The sequence below is a fragment of the Oncorhynchus clarkii genome, chromosome 31 (genome assembly GCF_045791955.1).
Source record: "Oncorhynchus clarkii lewisi isolate Uvic-CL-2024 chromosome 31, UVic_Ocla_1.0, whole genome shotgun sequence".
NCBI lineage: Eukaryota > Metazoa > Chordata > Actinopteri > Salmoniformes > Salmonidae > Oncorhynchus > Oncorhynchus clarkii.
In genome coordinates, this window is record NC_092177.1 from 23842621 (window position 1) to 23863407 (window position 20787).

A 20787-nucleotide genomic window follows, 5' to 3' on the forward strand; every position below is an offset into this window, starting at 1 on the left:
TTTGCTTACCGCCCAAATAGGTCCACAGACGACGCAATCTCAACCACACTGCACACTGCCCTAACCCATCTGGACAAGAGGAATACCTATGTGAGAATGCTGTTCATCGACTACAGCTCGGCATTTAACACCATAGTGCCCTCCAAGCTCGTCATCAAGCTCGAGACCCTGGGTCTCGACCCCGCCCTGTGCAACTGTGTACTGGACTTCCTGACGGGCCGCCCCCAGGTGGTGAGGGTAGGCAACAACATCTCCACCCCGCTGATCCTCGACACTGGGGCCCCACAAGGGTGCGTTCTGAGCCCTCTCCTGTACTTCCTGTTCACCCACGACTGCGTGGCCACGCACGCCTCCAACTCAATCATCAAGTTTGCGGACGACACAACAGTGGTAGGCTTGATTACCAACAACGACGAGACGGCCTACAGGGAGGAGGTGAGGGCCCTCGGAATGTGGTGTCAGGAAAATAACCTCACACTCAACGTCAACAAAACTAAGGAGATGATTGTGGACTTCAGGAAACAGCAGAGGGAACACCCCCCCATCTACATCGATGGGACAGTAGTGGAGAGGGTAGTAAGTTTTAAGTTCCTCGGCGTACACATCACAGACAAACTGAATTGGTCCACCCACACAGACAGCATCGTGAAGAAGGCGCAGCAGCGCCTCTTCAACCTCAGGAGGCTGAAGAAATTCGGCTTGTCACCAAAAGCACTCACAAACTTCTACAGATGCACAATCGAGAGCATCCTGTCGGGCTGTATCACCGCCTGGTACGGCAACTGCTCCACCCACAACCGTAAGGCTCTCCAGAGGGTAGTGAGGTCTGCACAACGCATCACCGGGGGCAAACTACCTGCCCTCCAGGACACCTACACCACCCAATGTCACAGGAAGGCCATAAAGATCATCAAGGACAATAACCACCCGAGCCACTGCCCGCTATCATCCAGAAGGCGAGGTCAGTACAGGTGCATCAAAGCTGGGACCGAGAGACTGAAAAGCAGTTTCTATCTCAAGGCCATCAGACTGTTAAACAGCCACCACTAACATTGAGTGGCTGCTGCCAACATACTGACTCAACTCCAGCCACTTTAATAATGGAAATTGATGGGAAATTATGTAAAATATATCACTAGCCACTTTAAACAATGCTACCTAATATAATGTTTACATACCCTACATTATTCATCTCATATGTATATACTGTACTCTATATCATCTACTGCATCTTTATGTAATACATGTATCACTAGCTACTTTAACTATGCCACTTTGTTTACATACTCATCTCATATGTATATACTGTACTCGATACCATCTACTGTATCTTGCCTATGCCGCTCTGTACCATCACTCATTCATATATCTTTATGTACATATTCTTTATCCCCTTACACTTGTGTCTATAAGGTAGTAGTTTTGGAATTGTTAGCTAGATTACTTGTTGGTTATTACTGCATTGTCGGAACTAGAAGCACAAGCATTTCGCTACACTCGCATTAACATCTGCTAACCATGTGTATGTGACAAATAAAATTTGATTTGACACACACACACACACACACACACACACACACACACGCGCTAGCTCGCACAGGCAGGCTGGCAAACACACTGTCACCGCTTTAGTCTCTGACCTTTTTGACTGTTTGGTGATAATTACATGAAAAAGATAGAGGACTTAGGAAAGTGAATTAAAAACAATGGATTGTGAGGTCTGAGATATATTCTGACCCAATTAGAAGCCATTATCTGCATTGTGGTTGTACTGTGTTTTTAAATTGTCCAATAAAATCAATCAATTAATATCTCACTTTTCCTCAGTATTTTACATATATAATTGTCTAGATGTGATTATACTGGGGAAAGCCCAGTGTGTCCTTGCAGTACCACTGCTGTGGTGTAGATTACCCTGGCACTGCCAGCTCTATGCTGTCCTAGTGGGATCCCTACAGTAAGCATTTCTATGTAAGGCAGGGCTTACTGTCTGGCTGACTGCCTGGCTGACTGCCTGGATGACTGACTGGCTGAATGACTATGACTGGCTAACTGTCTGTCTGGCTTGCTGACTGGCTGGCTGGATGACTGGCTGACTAGCTGACTGCCTGTCTGACTGGCTGGCTGAATGACTATGACTGGCTAACTGTCTGTCTGGCTTGCTGACTGGCTGGCTGGATAACTGGCTGACTAGCTGACTGCCTGGCTGACTGCCTGGATGACTGCCTGGCTAACTGACTGAATGAATGACTATGACTGGCTAACTGTCTGTCTGGCTTGCTGACTGGCTGGCTGGATGACTGACTAAGTGGATAACTGGCTGACTGCCTGGCTGACTGGATAACTAACTGGTTGATTGACTGGCTGACTGGCTGACTGTGTAGTTAGGCCTGTACAGCTCTGTGGCCATGATGGGTGTGGCAGGACATCTGTGAGTTCAACCATGTGTCACCACTGTTCGTAGAAACTAATCCCCTGTATTAGCCCAGAGACGGATGAGCGGATGAGCATGAGTGTGCGTGTGAGTGTGTGGGTGCTCAGTTGGTACCTCTGTTACACACATATGCACACACACACACACGCACAAACACACAAATCAGCCCCATCATTTATTCATGACATGACAATATCGCCAGGTGATGCATCATGGTCTAGCAGTATAGGAAACAATAATACACAGATCCTGTCTGATGTGTTTTACAGTAGTGCTGACACACATCTACAGTATCAGACACATTTAGCCGCGGCAAAATAATTATGAATTATGCTGCAATGCTTTTTGCACAATTTCCAGCAAAATAGGTGAGATCCCCCTGCAGACACACCCATAACCTACTGTAGAACCAACCTGCTGTTAACACCTCTAAAAGTCAAAGGGGGTTCAGTATTTATGTATTTATATCGGTCCGCTAATACAGCACTATTAAAGGCCCAATAAAACGTTATGATTTTTCAGCACGCCTACTTCCCACGGCTATACCTGAAGATATAACACCTTTGTATTTATTTGATAAAATATTGAATTTGGGCAATACTACTATAGCCCACACAAATGCATTGAATAACACATTCATAAATGGAAAAACAGACTGTAAAAAAGTCTATCGTGCAGAAGAAGGGTTTGAAGTGTCTGCCCTATGTCTAGGAGATATAAGAAAGCTCAGGAAACATTTGAGTTTTTTTTTGTATACATATTTAACTCCTTTTTTGTTGGCACAAAATGACCTCCATTTAATTTATTTTGGGCATATACAACAAAATGTACAATGTGGACCCAGAGGATATCACTTGAAAGTATTAATTAAAACGCTTATTTCCAAAGTGGTCCTCGATGGTAAAAACAAGAACACATAATGATTAAAAGACAAGACAAAATTACAAACAACCATAAAGACATTCATTTATATTGACGTCCTAAAAAGTGTCTATTAATTACACATCATACCGATCGTTCAAATCAATACACCTGACCAGCAGCAGGGGCACAAGGGTCAGTGGAGTGGTTTCCCTGACTTACACAACCTTGTCCAAGTCTTGTGACAGTTGGGGGGGGGGGGGGGGGGGGGGTCATTGCAAACGGAGAACATGATTGTGTTCGTTGAGAGTCTCCCCTTCCCAAAGTGGGATCATATTAGTTAGTAGGCCAAACCGTTCGGACCAGTGGCGGTTGGTGACGTTTAGGATAAGGGAGGATGACTATTGTCTTTATGAGCATGGCTTTATTTCTATTACAGCATATTGGATGACTGTCATTTTTATTCCATTCACCCAGTTCAATGTTTAGGCTACTACATGATACTCACATTTTACCTGTACCCATCATGAGGTTGCTACAACCTAGCCTATGAATGAAAGTCTACAATGTAGGTACGCAGGTCGAGAGAAAAATGTGCAAGCAAGGTGACAGTTAGTGCGACATTCAGCGTTTTTCAACAGACTCGGCAGAATGAATACACCCCTGATCACATGCGAACACAGTTCACTTTCATAGCAGCCACATACAAACAGCATGATACCTGTGATTGTTTTATAATTCCTTCTTGCATCTACGTGCTCTCCTACTCTCACCTTTTACCTTTGCTTGTGGACTTCAGTGCACAACACATCAGCTGTATGTGACCAAGCCAAACCTTCATATCACAACTGCAAACCGCTATACACAGCCTACATTGTTATTGGCTATTAGCTAATGTTAGCTAATGCCATAGACAACATAGCTACTAGACTATTAAGGATTAAGATGTTCTTCCGTCACATTCCCATAGGGCCAGGAACATCACATCAACTAAAACACAGCAGGTGTTTATCATACTACCTGGCCGAGACCAACAGCAGCAGCAGAAGTGTGTGTGTGTGTGTGTGTAGAATCTAGACAGATGTAAGTCTCTTTGTGTAAGTCTCATTGTGGAGTGGATATACAGCCACCTACAGACAACCTTTTGTTCCAGTGGGGCTGCTATCCTTACCATCATGGGGAGCCTCTTGCTTTGTTCTGTTAGGATTAACACAGGGTGCCACTGTCTGCAGAGATTTACACACACACATACAGCCCGTGAGCACACACACTCTGCCCTTGAAAGAAAGGCATTCGCTTGACTGAGGTGCTAAGGCTGTCAGACTCCTCCCTCCATATCTTTCTCCTTTTTCACATGTTCCCTTTCTCTCTCTCTCTTTCTTTCTTTCTTTCTTTCTTTCTTTCTTTCTTTTTTCATTCTTTCTTTCTTTCTTTGTTTCTTTCTTCCATTGTCACTCTCATACAGAGACACACTCTCCTCTCTACAAAAGGGAAAATAAATAAACATAAATATGGGTTGTATTTACAATGGTGTTTGTTCCTTCACTGGTTGCTCTTTTCTTGTGGCAACAGGTCACAAATCTTGCTGCTGTGATGGTACACTGTGGTATTTCACCCAGTAGATATGGGAGTTTTTCAAAACTGGGTTTGTTTTTGAATTCTTTGTGGATCTGTGTAATCTGAGGGATATATGTGTCTCTAATATGGTCATACATTTGGCAGGAGGTTAGGAAGTGCAGCTCAGTTTCACCTAATTTTGTGGGCAGTGTGCACATAGCCTGTCTTCGCTTGAGAGACAGGTCTGAGTCTTTATATAGTCAAAGCTTTCCTTAATTTTGGGTCAGTCACAGTGGTCAGATATTTTGCCATTGTGTATTCTCTGCTCAGTTTTTTGGTTAATTCTTTCCAATGTAACAAGTAATTATCTTTTTGTTTTCTCATGATTTGGTTGGGTCTAATTGTGTTGCTGTCCTGGGCTGTGGGTGAGCCCCAGGACAGAGTGTAAACAGAGCCCCAGTACCAGCTTGCTTAGGGGACTCTTCTCCAGGTTCATCTCTCTGTAGGCGATGGCTTTGTTATGGAAGGTTTGGGAAACGCTTCCTGTTAGGTGGTTGTAGAATTTATTGGCTCTTTTCTGGATTTTGATAATTAGCGGGTATCGACCTAATTCTGCTCTGCATGCATTATTTGGTGTTCTACGTTGTGCTCTCTCTCTCTCTCCCTCTCTCTCCCCCCCCCCCTCTCTCCCCCTCTCTCTACCCCCCCTCTCTCTCTCTCTCCCCGTTCTCTCTCTACTCCCCCCTTTCTCTCACCCCCCTCTCGCTCTCTCTCCCCTCTCTCCCCCTCTCTCTACCCCCCCTCTCTCCCCGTTCTCTCTCAATTCCCCCCCCCTCTCTCTCTCGCTCTGTCTCTCTGTACCCCCCTCTCTCCCACTCTCTGTACCCCCCTTTCTCTCAACTCCCCCTCTCTCTACCCTCTCTCTCTACTCCCTCTCTCTACCCCAATCTCTCTTACTCCCCCTTTCTCTCTTTAACCCCACTCTCTCCCTCTACCCCACTCTCTCTCTACCCCCCCTCTTTCTCTCTAACCCCACTCTCTCCCTCTACCCCTTCTCTCTCTCTAACCCCCCTTTCTCTCTCTCTTCTCCTCTCTCTCCCCACTCTCTCTCTACCCCCCCCTCTCTCTAACCCCCCTTTCTCTCTCTCTCTTCCTCTCTCTACCCCCTCTCTCTCTCTGTCTCTCTCCCCCTCTCTCGCTCTACCCCTCTCTCTCTCTCTCTCTCTCTCTCTCTCCCTCTCTCTCTGTGAAACCTGTTCCCCAACCTGAATGACTCACACACTTGTCTGTCAGTGAGGCAGAAAGGAGAGGCAGGAGAGAGAGGAGAGACACAGCTACCAGCCTGCTCTCTCAGACACAGAGGTTAGAGGTCAGGGGAGTTGGGGAATTGGGGACAACTCTAAAATCAGACGGTAGTGTAGTGGAGAGAGGAGTGGGAGCGGCTGGCTGAATCAGTGAGGTAGCAAATCTCTGTCTGGATTCTTAGACATATAGGATTAAGGGGCCTGTTGGGGTTAAAGGGTTAATGAGTAGGGCCATTGAGGACAGATTCACAATAGGCCAGCTGATTCAGTCAGGCATTAAATCTCAGTCTGCCCTCTCAGACACAGAGGTCAAGGGTTAGAGGTCAGGGGGTAAAATCCATTGCTTCCTGAGTACAGTCAGGGCTTTGTTTACACCAGGGTCAATCCAAGGTTGAGAGCCCCTCTTCCAACTTTTTTATTCAGCCTGGCCCAGGCTGTTTTAGTGTCTTATTCAGAGACCTTGGAAGCTGTATAAAAGCCTATAGAGGCTGAGGCAGTATAGACACCCGGGCTGTTTTACAGTGTCAATTTCAATTTTCATGTCAATTTATCACTCCCAAAATCAGAGTGAAGCGAGGACAAGACCAGTTGTGTCTCTGTACAGCAGCAGGCAGAGATCCTAGCTGTTATCCTATGTCTGAGAGACAGTATCTAGCAGGGAGGAGACAGAGGATTTATTATTTAGCATGTCATACAGTACATGACCAAAAGTATGTTGATACCTGCTCGTCGAACGTCTCATTCCAAAATCATGGGTGTTTCTATGGAGTTGGTCTCCGCTTTGCTGCTCAAATAAGGGGCTCCCGAGTGGTGCAGTGGTCTAAGACAAGGCAGCTCAGTGTTAGAGGTGTCACCTCTGCATCACATCACATTGCACGGTGCACAATTGGCCCAGGGTCGTCCGGGTTTGGCCGGGGTAGGCCGTCATTGTAAATTAAGAATTAGATCTTAACTGACTTGCCTAGTTAAATAAAGGTTACATGTAAAAAAAAATAAAAAGCAGCTTACACTCTTTTGGGAAGGCTTTCCACTAGATGTTGGAACATTGCTGCTATAACAGCCTCCACTCTTCTGGGAAGGCTTTCCACTAGATGTTGGAACATTGCTGCTATAACAGCCTCCACTCTTCTGGGAAGGCTTTCCACTAGATGTTGGAACATTGCTGCTATAACAGCCTCCACTCTTCTGGGAAGGCTTTCTACTAGATGTTGGAACATTGCTGCTATAACAGCCTCCACTCTTCTGGGAAGGCTTTCCACTAGATGTTGGAACATTGCTGCTATAACAGCCTCCACTCTTCTGGGAAGGCTTTCCACTAGATGTTGGAACATTACTGCTATAACAGCCTCCACTCTTCTGGGAAGGCTTTCCACTAGATGCTGGAACATTACTGCTATAACAGCCTCCACTCTTCTGGGAAGGCTTTCCACTAGATGTTGGAACATTGCTGCGGGGACTTGCTTCCGTTCAGAGCATTAGTGAGGTGATGCACTGATGTTGGGTGATTAGGCCTTGGTCGCAGTCGGTGTTCCAATTCATCCTAAAGGTGTTAGATGGGGTTGAGGTCAAGGCTCTGTGCAGGCCAGTCAAGTTATTCCACACCGACCTCGACAAACCATTTCTGTATGAACCTGGCTTTTTGCACAGGGGTATTGTCATGCTGAAACAGGAAAGGGCCTTCCCCAAACTGTTGCCACAAAGTTGGAAGCATAGAATGTCATTGTATACTGTATTTTTAAGATTTCCCTTCACTGGAACTAAGGGGCCTAGCCCGAAGCATGAAAAACAGCCCTAGACCATTATTCCTCATCCACCAAACTTTACAGTTGGTACTATGCATTGGGGCAGGTAGCGTTCTCCTGGCATCCGCCAAACCTAGATTTGTCCGTCGGACTGCCAGATGGTGAAGCGTGATTCAGCACACCGGAGAACGTCCTTCCACTGCTCCAGAATCCAATGCGGAAAGCTTTACACCACTCCAGCCGACGCTTGGCATTGCTCATGGTAATCTTAGGCATGTGTGCGGCTTCTTGGCCATGGAAACCCATTTCATGAAGCTCCCGACGAACAGTTATTGTGCTGACGTTGCTTCCAGAGGCAGTTTGGAACTTGGTAGTGAGTGTTGCAACTGAGGACAGACAATTGTTATGTGCCACGCGCTTCAGCACTCGGCAATCCTGTTCTCTGAGCTTGTGTGGCATACCACTTCATAGCTGAGCCGTTGTTGCTCCTAGATGTTTCCATTTCACAGTAACAGCAATAACTTACAGTTGAACGGGGCAGCTCTAGCAGGGCAGAGATTTGCCGAACTGACTTGTTGGATAGGTGGCATCGTATGACCATGCCACGTTGAAAGTCACTGAGCTCTTCAGTCAGGCCATTCTACTGCCAATGTTTGTCTATGGAGATTGCATGGCTTTGTGCTCAATTGTATACACCGGTCAGCAACAGGTGTGGCTGAAATAGCCGAATGCACTACTTTGAAGGGGTGTTCACATACTGTTGTATATAAAGTGTACCAGCTCCCTCTGGACATCTATATAGTAGAACATGTTATAACTGACAGCCAATTGGATCGACAAGATCCTTATATTCAAGTGTTATGAATGAGGAAGATATTACAAAAACCTTTCAGAGTCACCTCTCAGATGCCAATGGTGACATGAAACATCCTCTATGGGTATGGCAGCACACTTTGTTTTGTTATTGTCATTTCCTAGTTCAAAGGTCATTCAGGATTGATCCCCCCCGGACAAGGAGATGTCAAATGTTACCCTTACCCTCCCTTTGGTGGGTGAGGAGGTGGGGTGAGGAAGAGGTAAGAAGGGACGAATAGGGGTGAGAAGAGGAGACATTCCACCCCAGGGCAGGAAGCCTGAGGCCATCTGTCTGAGGAAACCTTCTCTATCTCTGACCGAACTAGTAGCTTTTCTTCCTCAGCCGCTCGTCTTCCTCAGCCTCTCCTCTCCTCTTCCCCTCCTCTCCTCTCCCCTCCCCTTCCTCTCCCCTCCCCTTAACTCCTTCCTCTCCCCCTACCCCTATGTCCCTCCTCTCCCCTCCCCCTAACACCCTGCTCTCCCCTCCCCCTAACTCCCTCCTCTCCCCTCCCCCTAACTCCTTCCACTCCCCTCCCCCTAACTCCCTCCATCCCCCTCCCCCTAACTCTCTCCATCACCCTCCCCCTAACTCCCTCCATTCCCCTCCCCCTAACTCACTCCACTCCCCTCTCCCTAACCTACTCCCCTCCCCTAACCCTAACTCACTCCACTCCCCTCCCCTTAACTCTCTGCCCTCCCCCTAACTCCCTCCTCTCCCCCTCCCCTAACTTCATCCCCTCCCTCTAACTCTCTCCTCTCCTCTCCCCTCCCCATAACTCCCCCCCCGCCTGACTCTCTACTCTCCTCTCCCCCACCCCTGACTCCCTCCTCTCCCCCTCCGCCTGACTCTCTCCTCTCCCCCACCCACTGACTCTCTCCTCTCCCCTCCCCCTGACTCTCTCTTCTCTCCTCTCCCCTTCCCCTGACTCTCTCCTCTCCCCCACCCCCTGACTCTCTCCTCTCCCTCTCCCCCTCCCCCTGACTCTCTCTCTCTTCTCTTCTCTCCTCTCCCCACCCCCTGACTCTCTCCTCTTCCCCTCCCCCTGACTCTCTCTTCTCTCCTCTCTCCTCCCCCTGACTCTCTCCTCTTCCCCTCACCCTGACTCTCTCTTCTCTCCTCCCCCTGACTCTCTCCTCTCCCCCTCCCCCTGACTCTCTCTTCTCTCCTCTCCACTCCCCCTGACTCTCTCCTCTCCCCTCCCCTAACTCTCTCCTCTCTGAACATCTATAACACTTGTCATCTAATTTCAGCTCCGGTTGTTAACTCTATTAGCAAGTTCATTATTTTAGCGCCTTTTCCATTTTTAGGAACTGCTCTAAAAAAACATTGGCATACTTGTAGTGCTGACACTGTTTTGGGGCGTAGTGAGAGTGAGAGTGCTTCGGAGCGTTGTAGCACTACTGGCCTAAATCGGGGATGTTCTTTGAAAGTTGTTTGCTTTGTAGTGATTCTGTGGGCTTTATCTCAATTTGAGCCCAGACGTGTTTTTAAAAAATAGGATGTCATTTGAGCACAGTAGTTATTGATCATCACAATAATAAACCATGATGTTTTTCTCTCTCTCCACTATAATGCATCTTTCCCCTCCACTAGTCCATCCATTCCTTTCCCTGCCCTACTTCTCCAACCTCCATGTCAGGATGCCTGTACAGATGGCCCTTCAGCAGCCTGTCCTCCCAGTGGGGACTGCTGGCATGGGAGCCATTTGGCACACCATTCTCCACAGTCACAACAGGACCCCAAAAGTCTATTGGCGTCCAGCACTATGCCTGAGGAGAATGAGTAAGGCCAGGGCCGCTTCTGCCAAGTTGAGTGGAGTTAACGCCAACATAGAGAGCGAAAAATTCCAAGCTTATGTCTCAGCGCACTTTCTAACAAACCATAAACCGCCTTCCTTTGTTTGTGGTGTGGGGGATTCAGCTGCAGACAAATGAGTGTATTGTGTTACACACATGCACCCATGTAGACACACACACACACACACACACACACACACACACACACACACACACACACACACACACACAACTATCAAGTTACCATTGCAGTATTCCATTTCTCCACCCATACGCCACCCATCTTCTTTCTGTGGTAAGGCATATCAGTGAGAGAGAGAGAGAGGCTGAGCATAACATGAACACTTCCCTAAATCCCTCTGTTGAACAGCCACCACCATCCTGGATCAGCTTCATCAATCCCCAGCGTAAACCTCTTTGGGAACATTCTTCCAATAAACACTACCTGGGAGTGTGTGTGTTAGAGGCAACCAGCCGGGCCTACATCCCTGTTATTGAGCATTTCTCCTTTGCTCCATACTCCATCCACCTAACAGGTGTGGCATATCAAGAAACGGCATGAAACGGCATGATCAATACATAGGTGCACCTTGTGTTGAGGATAATAAAAGGTCACTCTAAAATGTGCAGTTTTGTCACACAACACAATGCCACAGATGTCACAAGATTTGAAGAAGTGTCCAATTGGCATGCTGACTGCAGGAATGTCCAACAGAGCTGTTAACAGATCATTTAATGTTAATTTCTCTACCATACGCCGCCTACAACGTAGTTAAAGAATTTGGGAGGAAGGGTTCTAAGGAGTATTTCTGTCTGTAATAAAGCCCTTTTTTGTGGATAAACTGATTCTGATTGGATGGGCTTGACTCCACCGTTGGATGTGCTTGACTCCAAGTGGGTGGGCCTCTGCCCTCCAAGGCCCACTCATGGCTGCACCCCTGCCCAGTCATGTGAAATCCATAGATTAGGGCCAAATGTATTTATTTAAATTGACTGATTTCCTTCTATGAACTGTAACTCAATAAAATTGTTGAAATTGTTACATGTTGCATTTCTATTTTTGTTCAGTAGGGTGGTTCCTCTGTAGCTCAGTTGGTAGAGAATCAGTGCCTGGATAGAATAAATAATTTTCTAGTTACCATAAGATCTTTTGGTGCGAATCAAAAAGGATTGTCAAATGTTCTTTACATTGATTTTGCACAACCATGCAAGAATAATTGCCGCTTAATGCAATCAACTCCAAATAATTGGAAACCGATGCAAATCTAATACCGCTGCATTACTAATTTCATAATGTCTGTCCAGATTCTTTATCCTTTATTACCCCCACTGGACAGTGGAGCGACAGAGACATAATGTGACATGAGAGACAGAGACATAATGTGACATGAGAGACAGAGAAATAATGTGACATGAGAGACAGAGACATGTTGTGACATGAGAGACAGAGACATGATGTGACATGAGAGACAGAGACATGATGAGATACGAGAGACAGAGGCATGAGAGACAGAGACATGATGAGACATGAGAGACAGAGACATGAGAGACAGAGACATGATGAGACATGAGAGACAGAGACATGATGTGACATGAGAGACAGAGACATGATTAGACATGAGAGACAGAGACATGATTAGACATAAGAGACAGAGACATGATTAGACATGAGAGACAGAGACATGATGTGACATGAGAGACAGAGACATGATGAAACATGAGAGATAGAGACATGATGAGACATGAGAGACAGAGACATGAGGGACAGAGACATGATGTGACATGAGAGACAGAGACATGATGTGACATGAGAGATAGAGACATGATGAGACATGAGAGACAGAGACATGATGAGACATGAGAGACAGAGACATGATTAGACATGAGAGACAGAGACATGATGTGACATGAGAGACAGAGACATGATGTGACATGAGAGATAGAGACATGATGAGACATGAGAGACAGAGACATGATGAGACATGAGAGACAGAGACATGATTAGACATGAGAGACAGAGACATGATTAGACATGAGAGACAGAGACATGATGTGACATGAGAGACAGATACATGATTAGACATGAGAGACAGAGACAAGATGAGACATGAGAGACAGAGACATGATGAGACATGAGAGACAGAGACATGATGAGACATGAGAGACAGAAACATGATGAGACATGAGAGACAGAGACATGATGTGACATGAGAGACAGAGACATGATGTGACATGAGAGACAGAGACATGATGTGACATGAGAGATAGAGACATGATGAGGCATGAGAGACATTGACATGATGAGACATGAGAGACAGAGACATGATGTGACATGAGAGACAGAGACATGATGTGACATGAGAGACAGAGACATGATGAGACATGAGAGACAGAGACATGATGAGACATGAGAGACAGAGACATGATGAGACATGAGCGACAGACACATGAGAGACAGACACATGGGAGACAGATGGGAGACAGAGACATGACGAGACATGAGAGACAGAGACATGATGAGACATGAGAGACAGAGACATGAGAGACATGAGAGAAAGAGACATGAGAGACAGAGACATGATGTGACATGAGAGACAGAGACATGATGAGACATGATAGACAGAGACATGATGTGACATGACAGAAAGAGACATGATGAGACATGATAGACAGAGACATGATGAGACATAAGAGACAGATACATGATGAGACATGATAGACAGAGACATGATGAGACAGAGACATGAGAGACAGAGACATGATGAGACATGAGAGACAGAGACATGATGAGACATAAGAGACAGAGACATGATGTGACATGAGAGACAGAGACATGAGAGACAGAGACATGATGAGACATGAGAGACAGAGACATGATGAGACATAAGAGACAGAGACATGATGAGACATGATAGACAGAGACATGACGTGACATGAGAGACAGAGACATGATGTGACATGATAGACAGAGACATGATGAGACATGAGAGACAGAGACATGATGTGACATGAGAGACAGAGACATGATGTGACATGAGAAATGATGAGACATGAGAGACAGAGACATTGTGACTGAAGCATAACGAGTGTGTGTTGGAATGTAGAATATGATGTCTTTTTTGGATTTGTCCAAGCCATGTATTTTGATTACCTATAACAACAATCACCAGACAGACTAACAGCCCAGCCTGTCCCTGTGTTTACCACTCAGACACACTCAGACCATGAGAACACACTACCCACCATGACCCTTTAGACACACTCAGACCATGAGAACACACTACCCACCATGACCCTTTAGACACACTTAGACCCTGAATACACACTACCCAACATGACCCTTTAGACACACTCAGACCCTGAATACACACTACCCACCATGACCCTTTAGACACACTCAGACCATGAGAACACACTACCCAACATGACCCTTTAGACACACTCAGACCCTGAATACACACTACCCACCATGACCCTTTAGACACACTCAGACCATGAGAACACACTACCCACCATGACCCTTTAGACACACTTAGACCCTGAATACACACTACCCACCATGACCCTTTAGACACACTCAGACCATGAGAACACACTACCCAACATGACCCTTTAGACACACTCAGACCATGAGAACACACTACCCAACATGACCCTTTAGACACACTCAGACCATGAGAACACACTACCCAACATGACCCTTTAGACACACTTAGACCCTGAATACACACTACCCACCATGACCCTTTAGACACACTCAGACCCTGAATAGACACTACCCACCATGACCCTTTAGACACACTCAGACCATGAGAACACACTACCCAACATGACCCTTTAGACACACTCAGACCATGAGAACACACTACCCACCATGACCCTTTAGACACACTTAGACCCTGAATACACACTACCCAACATGACCCTTTAGACACACTCAGACCATGAGAACACACTACCCACCATGACCCTTTAGACACACTCAGACCATGAGAACACACTACCCACCATGACCCTTTAGACACACTCAGACCATGAGAACACACTACCCACCATGACCCTTTAGACACACTTAGACCCTGAATACACACTACCCACCATGACCCTTTAGACACACTCAGACCATGAGAACACACTACCCAACATGATCTCACATTCTGGGCTGTGGCAAGCCCCTTTCCATTTCACGTTACGTCAAAGTAAATTATGTCCTCGCACACCTGTTTCTCTCTCTAGACCGGGCCTGGATTGGAGGATTGGGGCACATGTGGTGCAGGAGTCCACTAGGGAGAGGTTGAATGACTACCCTGGCCATGGTGACTCACAGGAACCCTTATCAAAGAGGAACTTGAGCCCTCAGAGCCTGTGTCCACAAAGCGCTTCAGAGTAGGACTGCTGATCTAGAGTCTGTTCATGTAATCTTATTATTATCTGAAAGGCAAAACTGATCCTAGAACAGCACTCTTACTCTGAGATGCTTTGTGGATAAGGGCCCAGGTTTCACTTTACAACTTTAAAGTGAAACTACATTAAAAAAAGAAACATCCTCTCACTTTCAACTGCATTTATTTTCAGCAAACTTAACATGTGTAAATATTTGTATGAACATAACAAGATTCAACAACTGAGGCATAAACTGAACAAGTTCCACAGACATGTGACTAACAGAAATGGAATAATGTGTCCCTGAACAAAGGGGGGGGGGGGGGGGGGGGGTCAAAATCAAAAGTAACAGTCAGTATCTGGTGTGGCCACCAGCTTCATTAAGTACTGCAGTGCATCTCCTCCTCATGGACTTCACCATATTTGCCAGTTCTTGCTGTGAGATGTTACCCCACTCTTCGACCAAGGCAACTGCAAGTTCCCGGACATTTCTGGGGGGAATGGCCCTAGCCCTCACCCTCCAATCCAACAGGTCCCAGACGTGCTCAATGGGATTGAGATCCGGTCTCTTCACTGGCCATGGCAGAACATTGACATTCCTGTCTTGCAAGAAATCATGCACAGAACGAGCAGTATGGCTGCTGGCATTGTCCTGCTGGAGGGTCATGTCAGGATGAGCGTGCAGGAAGGGTACCACATGAGGGAGGAGTTTGTCTTCCCTGTAACGCACAGCGTTGAGATTGCCTGCAATGACAACAAGCTCAGTCCGACAATGTTGTGACACACAGCCAAAAACCATGACGGATCCTCCACCTCCAAATCAATCCCGCTCCAGAGTACAGGCCTCGGTGTAACGTTCATTCCTTCAACGATGAACGTGAATCTGACCATCACCCTTGGTGAGACAAAACCGCGACTCATCAGTGAAGAGCATTTTCTGCCTGTCCTGTCTGGTCCAGCGACGGTGGGTTTGTGCCCATACGTGACGTTGTTGCCGGTGATGTCTGGTGAAGACCTGCCTTACAATAGGCCTACAAGCCCTCAGTCCGGCCTCTCTCAGCCTATTGCGGACAGTCTAAGCACTGATTGAGGGATTGTGCGTTCCTGGTGTAACTTGGGCAGTTGTTGTTGTTACCATCCTGTACCTGTCCCGCAGGTGTGATGTTCGGATGTACCAATCCTGTGCAGGTGTTGTTACACGTGGTCTGCCACTGCGAAGACAATCAGCTGTCCGTCCTGTCTCTCTGTAGCGCTGTCTTAGGCATCTCACAGTACGGACATCTGCAGTCCTCATGCCTCCTTGCCGCATGCCTAAGGCAAGTTTGCGCAGATGAACAGGGACCCTGGGCATCTTTATGTTGGTGTTTTTCAGAGTCAGTAGAAAGGCCTCTTTAGTGTCCTAAGTTTTCATAACTATGACCTTAATTGCATACAGTCTGTAAGCTGTTAGTGTCTTAACGACCGTTCCACAAGTGCATGTTCATTAATTGTTTATGGTTCATTGAACAAGCATTGGAAACAGTGTTTAAACCCTTTACAATGAAGATCTGTGAAGTTATTTTGATTTTTACGAATTATCTTTGAAAGACAGGGTCCTGGAAAATGGACATTTCTTTTTTTGCTGAGTTTCGTTGCAGAGAGTGCATAGAGCGATATCGTGTTGGTAAATGGATGAGTGTGTTAACAGTAAGAAGCTCAAGTTCTTGGCAGTAGAGGAGAGAAGCCTCAGAAGACGACTTTTATATTTCCCTATGACGCACTTACTTCAATAAATGTGAGCAATTGTGAGAGAGGACACAGAGGTAAGGGTTTCTGCCCTTTTCCCAAGTTGTAATCAGAGAGATGGAGAGATTGAGAGAGAGAGAGTTAAATACAAAGAGTGAAAGAGAGCAGAATAGGCCAAGGGCTACATGCAGGGTTCTGGTGTTTATAGAAGGCTACATGCAGGGTTCTGGTGGTTAGAGAAGGCTACATGTAGGGTTCTGGTGGTTAGAGAAGGCTACATGCAGGGTTCTGGTGGTTAGAGAGCTGGCTACATGCAGGGTTCTGGTGGTTAGAGAAGGCTACATGCAGGGGTCTGGTGGTTAGAGAGCTGGCTACATGCAGGGGTCTGGTGGTTAGAGAAGGCTACATGCAGGGGTCTGGTGGTTAGAGAGCTGGCTACATGCAGGGGTCTGGTGGTTAGAGAAGGCTACATGCAGGGGTCTGGTGGTTAGAGAAGGCTACATGCAGGGGTCTGGTGGTTAGAGAGCTGGCTACATGCAGGGGTCTGGTGGTTAGAGAAGGCTACATGCAGGATTCTGGTGGTTAGAGAAGGCTACATGCAGGGGTCTGGTGGTTAGAGAAGGCTACATGCAGGGTTCTGGTGGCTAGAGAGCTGGCTACATGCAGGGTTCTGGTGGTTAGAGAAGGCTACATGCAGGGTTCTGGTGGTTAGAGAGCTGGCTACATGCAGGGGTCTGGTGGTTAGAGAAGGCTACATGCAGGGGTCTGGTGGTTAGAGAAGGCTACATGCAGGGTTCTGGTGGTTAGAGAAGGCTACATGAAGGATTCTGGTGGTTAGAGAAGGCTACATGTAGGGGTCTGGTGGCTAGAGAGCTGGCTACATGCAGGGTTCTGGTGGTTAGAGAAGGCTACATGCAGGGGTCTGGTGGTTAGAGAAGGCTACATGCAGGGGTCTGGTGGCTAGAGAGCTGGCTACATGCAGGGTTCTGGTGGTTAGAGAAGGCTACATGCAGGGGTCTGGTGGTTAGAGAGCTGGCTATATGCAGGGGTCTGGTGGTTAGAGAAGGCTACATGCAGGGGTCTGGTGGCTAGAGAGCTGGCTACATGCAGGGATCTGGTGGTTAGAGAAGGCTACATGCAGGGGTCTGGTGGTTAGAGAAGGCTACATGCAGGGGTCTGGTGGTTAGAGAGCTGGCTACATGCAGAGGTCTGGTGGTTAGAGAAGGCTACATGCAGAGGTCTGGTGGTTAGAGAAGGCTACATGCAGGGGTCTGGTGGTTAGAGAGCTGGCTACATGCAGGGTTCTGGTGGTTAGAGAAGGCTACATGCAGGGTTCTGGTGGTTAGAGAAGGCTACATGCAGGGTTCTGGTGGTTAGAGAAGGCTACATGCAGGGGTCTGGTGGTTAGAGAAGGCTACATGCAGGGGTCTGGTGGTTAGAGAAGGCTACATGCAGGGGTCTGGTGGTTAGAGAGCTGGCTACATGCAGAGGTCTGGTGGTTAGAGAAGGCTACATGCAGGGTTCTGGTGGTTAGAGAAGGCTACATGCAGGGTCTGGTGGTTAGAGAGCTGGCTACATGCAGGGGTCTGGTGGTTAGAGAAGGCTACATGCAGGGGTCTGGTGGTTATAGAAGGCTACACGCAGGGGTCTGATGGTTAGAGAGCTGGGTACATGCAGAGGTCTGGTGGTTAGAGAATGCTACATGCAGGGTTCTGGTGGTTAGAGAAGGCTACATGCAGGGTTCTGGTGGTTAGAGAAGGCTACATGCAGGGATCTGGTGGTTAGAGAAGGCTACATGCAGGGGTCTGGTGGTTAGAGAAGGCTACATGCAGGGTTCTGGTGGTTAGAGCTGGCTACATGCAGGGGTCTGGTGGTTAGAGAAGGCTACATGCAGGGGTCTGGTGGTTAGAGAAGGCTACATGCAGGGGTCTGGTGGTTAGAGAAGGCAACATGTAGGGGTCTGGTGGTTATAGAAGGCTACATGCAGGGGTCTGGTGGTTAGAGAAGGCTACATGCAGGGTTCTGGTGGTTAGAGCTGGCTACATGCAGGGGTCTGGTGGTTAGAGAAGGCTACATGCAGGGTCTGGTGGTTAGAGAGCTGGCTACATGCAGGGGTCTGGTGGTTAGAGAAGGCTACATGCAGGGGTCTGGTGGTTATAGAAGGCTACACGCAGGGGTCTGATGGTTAGAGAGCTGGGTACATGCAGAGGTCTGGTGGTTAGAGAATGCTACATGCAGGGTTCTGGTGGTTAGAGAAGGCTACATGCAGGGTTCTGGTGGTTAGAGAAGGCTACATGCAGGGATCTGGTGGTTAGAGAAGGCTACATGCAGGGGTCTGGTGGTTAGAGAAGGCTACATGCAGGGTTCTGGTGGTTAGAGCTGGCTACATGCAGGGGTCTGGTGGTTAGAGAAGGCTACATGCAGGGGTCTGGTGGTTAGAGAAGGCTACATGCAGGGGTCTGGTGGTTAGAGAAGGCAACATGTAGGGGTCTGGTGGTTATAGAAGGCTACATGCAGGGGTCTGGTGGTTAGAGAAGGCTACATGCAGGGTTCTGGTGGTTAGAGCTGGCTACATGCAGGGGTCTGGTGGTTAGAGAAGGCTACATGCAGGGTTCTGGTGGTTAGAGAAGGCTACATGCAGGGTTCTGGTGGTTAGAGCAGGCTACATGCAGGGGTCTGGTGGTTAGAGAAGGCTACATGCAGGGGTCTGGTGGTTAGAGAAGGCTACATGCAGGGGTCTGGTGGTTAGAGAAGGCAACATGTAGGGGTCTGGTGGTTATAGAAGGCTACATGCAGGATTCTGGTGGTTAGAGAAGGCTACATGCAGGGGTCTGGTAGTTAGAGCATCTCTGTGTGAAAATATCATCTACAGTAGCATTAGATCTACTGGGGAGGATCTCTCAGGCTGGAGCTCCATGCTGCCTGCGTGTGTAGGGGAGGGTGGGAAACATGAACCCCCTCACTCCCCTTAGACCCTGGGGTCCTGGGAGGAGCAGGGTGGAGGCAAGGGGTGGAGGGGACTGGAGATGAGGGTGTGGGAAAGTTGTAGCAAGGCTAATGCCTTTGGTGTGGATGTCAGCCAGAAGGTCTTGAGTGTCTCTGCCCACCTAACAGGTTTTCTAAGCCTAGTATAATCATAATACCTCATAGGGGACCCATCCATGCACTACAAACTCAAATACATCCTGTATCAAGGAATCCATCATTTATAGATTGTGACAGAGTGAATGTGTGTTCAGTGAGAGGTGGCTGAGGCTCTGTAAAAAGTTGGGATACTGTTCGCATTCACAATGAAATGAAAATGATAGGTAACATGCCACTGGGGCCACATCTCCAACATGTTTCCTACTCTAGTACCCCTGTATGGTTTGAATATTCAATAGCTGTTGATGTATGACTATTACGATATAGAGAATACATTTGCCTACCTGGGATACACACGTCCCTCAGAAGCTCTCTACGAAATCATCCTACACACGTGGGAAATTTACGCAGGGGCTATGATGATCCTCAGACCTCAAAAACATAAGCTGTACACTAGGCTACACTGTACGAATATAATTCTAACAAAATAATGGTGTAAGTCCAGGAACTGATAAATAGCATTTAGCCTACTATGCTACTAGTGCTGTGAAGAGCAGAATAGTAACACCCTGTTTGAGGAAGTAGTCGCGTTTACAATGTATCCCCGCAAGGTTAATGATTACACAGAGGCAAGATAAGAAAGGTAAATTTAGCATACAAGCCATGTAGTTTAAATGGAATGAATTTACATTATTTAGGACAGCTGTGTATTTCTTACTCTTTCCTCATGTTACCTTATTGCTGTTGCTCTAAGATGGAAACTAAGATGTGCCAATTGAATCTCAGCAAGGAAACTCATGGTTGTATTTGATTAATGCTTGATAAAAAAAAATATGGATTTCGGGCAAACAAACAAAGACACACATCAACAGAGGACAAACATAGGTACATGTAACGTTTAAGAATTTACATTATTGAAGTATTTAACTGCATAGTGACTAGAAGGAGCCAGGAGCTTCATTTAAAAAACTCTAGTCCGCTCTCAACTCTGTGGATGATATCATCGTGTAGTTGAGGTAGTTGCCAACACTGACTCATACTGTCA

At 47.1% G+C, this 20787-nt stretch overlaps 1 protein-coding gene across 3 annotated transcripts in view; it reads right to left on the minus strand.

The window, feature by feature from the left end:
* Positions 1-20787, minus strand: part of LOC139390754 (ras-GEF domain-containing family member 1C-like) — a 39847-nt gene that overhangs the window by 17892 nt on the left and 1168 nt on the right. For 2 of the 3 annotated variants that reach the window (XM_071138104.1, XM_071138102.1), the window contains exon 1: positions 20087-20277. The exons of the other annotated variant lie outside the window; for it this stretch is intronic. The gene's annotated coding sequence lies outside the window, so the exon portion shown is untranslated. Of the gene's footprint in view, positions 1-20086; positions 20278-20787 lie in introns of those variants that run through there. 3 annotated transcript variants of the gene reach the window in all.